A 6,725-nucleotide genomic window follows, 5' to 3' on the forward strand; every position below is an offset into this window, starting at 1 on the left:
AAAAATAATATGCACACATATGTACGTTTATGTGTGTGAAACTGGGCGCTCACGTGTGTGTCTCTGTGCGTGCGTGTTTGGGTGTGCGTGCATCCGCTGTCGAGAAAAGAAGCGACCTGAAGTGTCGGTTTACGCCGGGTCTCGCAGTCGACAGCGAATTCTGAGAAATACGGTGGTACATACGGTAATGCCGCAGCGAAACGCAATATTGAGAAGGTGCTTTGATGTTTTGTCATCAAGCAACGTTACGCAACCTAACGAATGCTACTGGCCAGACCTTTGTGATTTTTGAAAGCTGCTCAGCGTCTCTTCGTAGTAGTAGTCATCAGGCTTTTGTTCCCTCTTTGACGTCACGTATACACTGAAAGCAGACATTTCAATCACCTTCCTTAGAGAGGCTAACTAGCAGCTTCGGGTGATAAATTTTTCTTACCATTTCTTATGTAATTTTTTCAAAAGTGCCAGGAACTGTTTTATAGAAACAATACAGGAAGTGGGGCCACTCTACTGTTTGTTGCGAGGAAAAGCCAGAAGCAGAATATGCCCTACGTACTAAGACCAACGAATGCCAAAAGTCCGGTGGTGCAGAATGTGAAAGTGATTGTAGTTTGTACAGGAATGTAAGGGTCTCGTCTGTGAACGATCTTAATTGAAGTTAGCAATGAACATTCGTTAAGCACAAACGAGGATAGCGGATAGCAAGCACTAAGGAAGTAGCGTTGCAGAAATAGGTAACTTGGATTTGTGCTCAGGTTTCGACGGCATTAGCGTGTTCAGAGAGTTTAGGTCCAAATACAACGACCGCTTCGGGCAGCAATGTGTAGAGGGGAAGAACCACCCAAACAGACATTGTTTAAGACTCTAAAGCCGCTTCTTGCGTCAAGGCTGAAAGGAGCGTGACCAAGATGCACGCCATCGTAAATTGAGGGCGTCTAAATAAGAAGCCTTTCGCGCGTCTTTTACGCTAAGCGCGCTTGCGCAAACTCTCGCAATGTATGCAGCCAAGCAGCACGCATCTTCGCAAGACAGCTGCAGTTCGCCAAGAGAATTCGACGGCCCAGACTGCACCTCAGAGCCACGTCATGCGCGCTGCAAGCCGGTTGCTAATCGCATCACAAAGAAAAAAAAGACACCAATAAAAATCAGAGAAAGAGCGTTTTTCTGGGCTTTTTTGACATGTGCATAATTTCACTACTCTTCTCCTCCGGAAATTCGCGTTGGGTTTTCTTTTCTTCTTTTTTTCCTTCGCTGTACTTAATCCGCCGGTTTATGGTTGCCGAAACGTCAATCAAACCTCGCTCTTCATTGTAGACTGATCGTGTCGGCGAAAGCAGAGCCCGCGATGCAGTAAGAACCTGCCTGCCCGACCGTTCACGGTGCAATCTGATTTTATTGTCTGTTTCATATTCTATTTCGATAAAAGACTGAAAAAAACCCCGCCCATTCCCGTACTATTCGTAGCTTTAGAGAGGAAGATGAAATTGAGGAATAAATTTCAAGCCCGATGCTAGTAAGCGTGACTGCTCAGATAAAATTTCAAGAGAGTAATGCTTTGTTGGAACCTTCTTAACTAATGTACGCACTTAGGAAAAACTAGAGCAGCGGTTATTTTTGGTGGTTGCCGGCTACCTTGAGTGACGCCAATTTCGCTGATGAAACTTGAAGACTTAGAACATCGCAGCAGTGCGTTGAGCTGCGAGTTTCTAAGCTGCACCATTTGATCCGGAGTAAAACCAGTCAAAAAACGGGACACAGCGAAGAGACGAGGCACACACACGACGACTGGACTAGCAACTGTGCTTGTTAGAAGAAAACAGACTCCCAGGAGAAATGGCAAAGTTTGCGCAGCTCAGTTAACAGCAACCTACATCAAAAGATAAGCTGTAATCTAACACCGTTGCGAAAGGAAGCTAAGTTCCTTCTGCATGAGGTGGATAGAAGGACTGCTGATACAATCATCTCCTTGAATACTAATGAAGAACGCTTCGAGAATTTCGCGCTCAACTTTTCCCTTGCCTCTGCCGACAATACTAACATTGGAAAATAGCGCGATTGCCATCATCACTTGCCGAGCGCGGACTCTGTCCCATTGCCTCAGGGTGAACCCGCTATTTTTCAATGTTAGTATTGTCGGCAGAGGCAAGGGAAAAGTTGAGCGCGAAATCCTCGAAGCGTTCTTCATTAGTATTCAAGGAGATGATTGTATCAGCAGTCCTTCTATCCACCTCATGCAGAAGGAACTTAGCTTCCTTTCGCAACGGTGTTAGATTACAGCTTATCTTTTGATGTAGGTTGCTGTTAACTGAGCTGCGCAAACTTTTCCACTTTTCCTGGGAGTCTGTTTTCTTCTAACAAGCACACTTGCTAGTCCAGTCGTCGTGTGTGTGCCTCGTCTCTTCGCTGTGTCCCGTTTTTTGACTGGTTTTACTCCTGAACATGTACCAAGTGACCCAGATTTCAACACTACTGCAATCATTTGATCATTCAGCTAGCAAGAGAGAAAAGTTTATTGTGCTTTATTTGAGCTTCCCTTAACCGGAGGATTGTAGGAAGGCCAATAAACAATGAATTTTACTCGAAAGTGAATAGCATTGCCTTAAAATTTTGTTACGACAGTATTACTTGTGATATAGAAGTTATGTAGATTTTAGCATGTTATCAGAACTTATTTATAGTTATCTGAGGAAGGGAGTGGGTACTGCAGGAAAGTATGAGTGAGTACGTAGAGTACGTAGTTCTAATTACAACTCATGTGCGCCATGTACGTAAGTAGTAAAGTCTCTTTAATCTTCTACTTGTCGGCAGCACGGAGCTGAGGTACATCTCAAACAAGAGCCGCCGCGGATCGCTGCATTATTGGAGAAAGCATAATATTTCGAAATTTTCTAAGAAGGTACAGTTTATGATCGCGCACGAAGCAGGAATATCAGCAAATAGCGACACTTAAAACTTTTCATATTTATTTTAATTTTCCTTTGCCACAGTTACCATAACTCTGCGCCACTGCCATTGGTACTATTTAGAAGTGGGAGGCCAACAAATGACTTATGCGTGCCACATGGAGGCGACCAATGAAATCCGCTGCACAGAAACCGATGCTAACCGAGCAGCTGATACCACTGAAAGGTAATAAAACATCAAAATGAGCTCTGAAACAGGTAAGAAGGAGAAGTAGCAGATGTATGCCATGCGAGGGATGGTGATAGTTTGGTATTGAATGATGGTGAGTCTTTTCTTGGTCAAAGAAAACAAATCTGCCCCGGGGCTTCCTTGGTTACAGCAATGCGTAGCTGTAACCTCTCAAATTTTTCTGTCCATTCCACGTGCCGTCATCTATTCTTAAAGATGAGTACTTCGTTTTCTTTGTATCCAACACTTATTGAGAGGGGAGAAGCTGAAAGCGTTGCTTCGTGAGAAGGTTTTATGGCGGCCCTCGTATTGGTGGCTGTGTTTATGCAAAATGTTTCTCAGGAATGACGCCGGAAGGCAGTAGAGAGAATGTTCTCAAGCATGAATTTTTATCCTTGATCTTAATGCTTCTCCAGCAGCAATAAGTTTAGGTGCTAATAAAGAAAGGAACTTGAGAATTATTCGCTATCTGTCCGAGGATAGACGAATGAAAAAACTTGGGCATAAGGCTGAGCCATGTAAGGAGGTGTGTGGGAGGAATCTCATTTCCAAAACGCACCGTGATATATAAGATAGCGTTGGCAGACTAAGGACGGACGAGCATAAAAGCCTACGCTAGACCAGAACCGACAGCAAATACTTGCGCAACTGTTATTGATGGTTTCTTTAAACATGAGGGTCCAGCTAGGACGACTGCGTGATGCTCCAACTGAGCCAGTTTTTCACTCCCAGCTGCAGCAACGAATATCGCGTTTTAAGCGTTCCTGTTCTTTTGGACTATGATATCCTAATGCTGCTATCACATCCTGCTCCTTGCTATTATTTTCCTTCTCATGTGCCTGCAAACGCGTTTTGTTTGGCAAATACATGTCCTGTTATAATCTGTGAAGTGACCAAGTCTACGTCTAAGTGTAAGTCTAAGACTAAGTCCTTCTTCTAATTTATAATTGTATTAAATAATTACTGCGCACAACGGCATAGTAATATGGTAGAAAAACATGATGAATCCAGAAGGGGAAGCACACATTATGTAGTCTGAATGTGCCTTGTTTACACTCCTCCCACATATTCGAGAGTTTTGGTGGCCAATCTTGGCCCGACAAATCTCCTAACAGCAAATTCTCTTGAGTTTTAGTGAATGTTATGGCTGCCGAACCTTATAAAATCTGGTGACGAAGGGTTGACGGAAGCGTGCGGGTCGAATGGATCGAATTGTCTTCACTAACACCGGCTGAAGCTTTTCCTGAGTTTTCACGTGACATAAACTCCAGCATCTGGTGGAACAAATGTTATTTATTAACAACTCGAAAAGCCCCTGAAGCGGCTTCTATGAGAATGCCCTGTGACGTGGCATCGAGTAACCTTGGCACTCTATGCAAGTTGCTGCTGTGAAATGTCGGTTGCACTCGCCTGAGGAGCAGCAATTTTGCCTGCCTTCTTTGGTCGGTGCTTTGGGCAAGACAAACGCCAGCTATAGGAAGCAGGGAATGTACAAACGTAGCGAAGAGCAAAACCTAAGGGGAAACATATGAACAACAACGTTCCTGCAGCAACTGTGGCGCCTCATAAAAGAATACATGGTCGGCTCCGGGCACCGGACGCAATTAACACGCGCGTGCGACGTCGACAGACGCTACTAGCGATGCGCCCCTCTTTTTTCTGGAGAACAAGCAGATTGCACAAGCACACGGGTGTCAGAGGAGCCCAGGGGAAACATCCGAGGGACGACAAAAAAGTGCGGGTGCGAGGAAGACCAAATAAGTAACAACTGATGTGCTCTGGACGAGAACGCAACTGTAAGATGGCAAGGGAAGAGCTTCTTTCATCCTTGTTTTAAGGTCTTGCTTGAGTGTTTTTCTCATCGCATGAGGCACGAGGGTGCCTTTCGTATTAACAACAATGACCTTTCAGTTTGACTGTGATGTCAATGTTGTCATGCTCGACAACGCTCTGTAGCTTGCTTTTAAGAAGCACCCGTGCAGTATTTTTGCCTTATGAATACCCTTTGCTTCCGTTTCCGGTGTTGATTCTTCATTCTGGGTGTGCTTGCAGCGCCGGGCCTTTCATTGCCAAAAGTGATGCTATGGGCGCCACAGAGGGCACATGTACACCACTAGATACGGGATTGTTTGCGAAGCGGGCGATAGTCAGGTTGCAGCGCGACTTGCAAGCCGATAGCTGCCCGCTTCTTTCTTCCTGTGCTTCTTCGTTTATTTCATTCTTCCTTTCGTTCATTCTTTCTTGCGACTTCTCAGTCCTTTTACTTCCGCTGTATCTCCCATTCTCACTATATTTACTGTTTTTCTTCTTGCCACCTTCCTTCACTCATTTTGCATTCCTTTTATTACTTATTTACTTCGGTTGTTTCTTTCTGTGGTTACATAGATGGCCTTTTAAGCATCGATACAGGGAAGTTTTCTTTTCAAGCGTTCGCTTTAAGGGTCCCTTTGTGGAGAAAATCCGGCTGCGTTCATTGTGGTTGTGATAGAAAGACTATTCCAGCCTACACGGCCGCTAATGCCATGTCAGTTCTCTCTTATTAATGCGTTGCCGCTAAGCTCCCGTGTACCAATACTTGTTCTCCCTTTCTTTCTATTTGAGGAAAAAAAATTGCGGGGGATGTATCAACCATTTTCGAAAACACTGCTCACTTTTTTCTCTCCAGTCACAAGTGATGAACTTTATGCGCAATACTACAAACTGAGTACAGTATGCGAAAATAAAAGAAAGGTATGGCGAGCAGCAAAACAGAAGCCGAAGTCTTTGCGATTAAAACTGTGTACATTGTGGACATAATGTTCCGAAAGCGTGGTGTAGTGTAGTCTGAATATTTTCGCCCTCCTGGGCTAGCAAACGAAATACTTTATGAAATTAAAAAAAACTTCAAGTTTTCATGTTTACATTCCTTTACATTGTGTAGAATTCTCGTAAACGATGGGTAAAGAGCTATAGTCGTTTGTTGCAAAGCAAATGGCATCACGCAAGATGAGCTAGGTGTCTCGGTCTACGTTGCAACATAGTTTTCTTTTATTGCGACAGTGTGCCTGATGGCATAAGCTAATGTACAAATATAGATCTACACTGGACTCTCTCATAGTTACTCTCTCTTTTTCAGCAGCTGTTGAGTTTTAAATTCAATGCTTGTGGTCAATAGTGTCCACACAGACGCAATAATTTCACTCTGAAGCCAATAGCTTCAGTCTAATTTCTCGTTCTTTGCTCTGCAACGCAGCTCTCAGACGCTCTACGAAGATTTACGACAATTTTGCGAAAAGTTTTGCCTGAAAATTTTTTTTGGGGCCCAGGGTTTTGCAACCTGCCGCACTTCAGATTTCGGCAATATCGCGTTGAGTTGCTGTTTGTAGGTGGCCGCTTTCTCACTGTACAAATAACGGACAGCGAATGGATCGTCTCTGTGTCGTGATAAAGTAAGACATGTTAACATATTGTAGTTGTGCAGAGAGTACAAGACAAGGCACAGCGTACAGGAGAAACTCCAGAATTTCAAAGCGTTCTCGATGCAACCATCGTTGGCCTCCTCCCGTTTTGGTTTGTTTTAGAAAAATATGAACCGCCTCCACGACATAAGCGCATTA

Source organism: Amblyomma americanum, chromosome 3 (assembly GCF_052857255.1).
Source record: "Amblyomma americanum isolate KBUSLIRL-KWMA chromosome 3, ASM5285725v1, whole genome shotgun sequence".
Taxonomy (NCBI): Eukaryota; Metazoa; Arthropoda; class Arachnida; order Ixodida; family Ixodidae; genus Amblyomma; species Amblyomma americanum.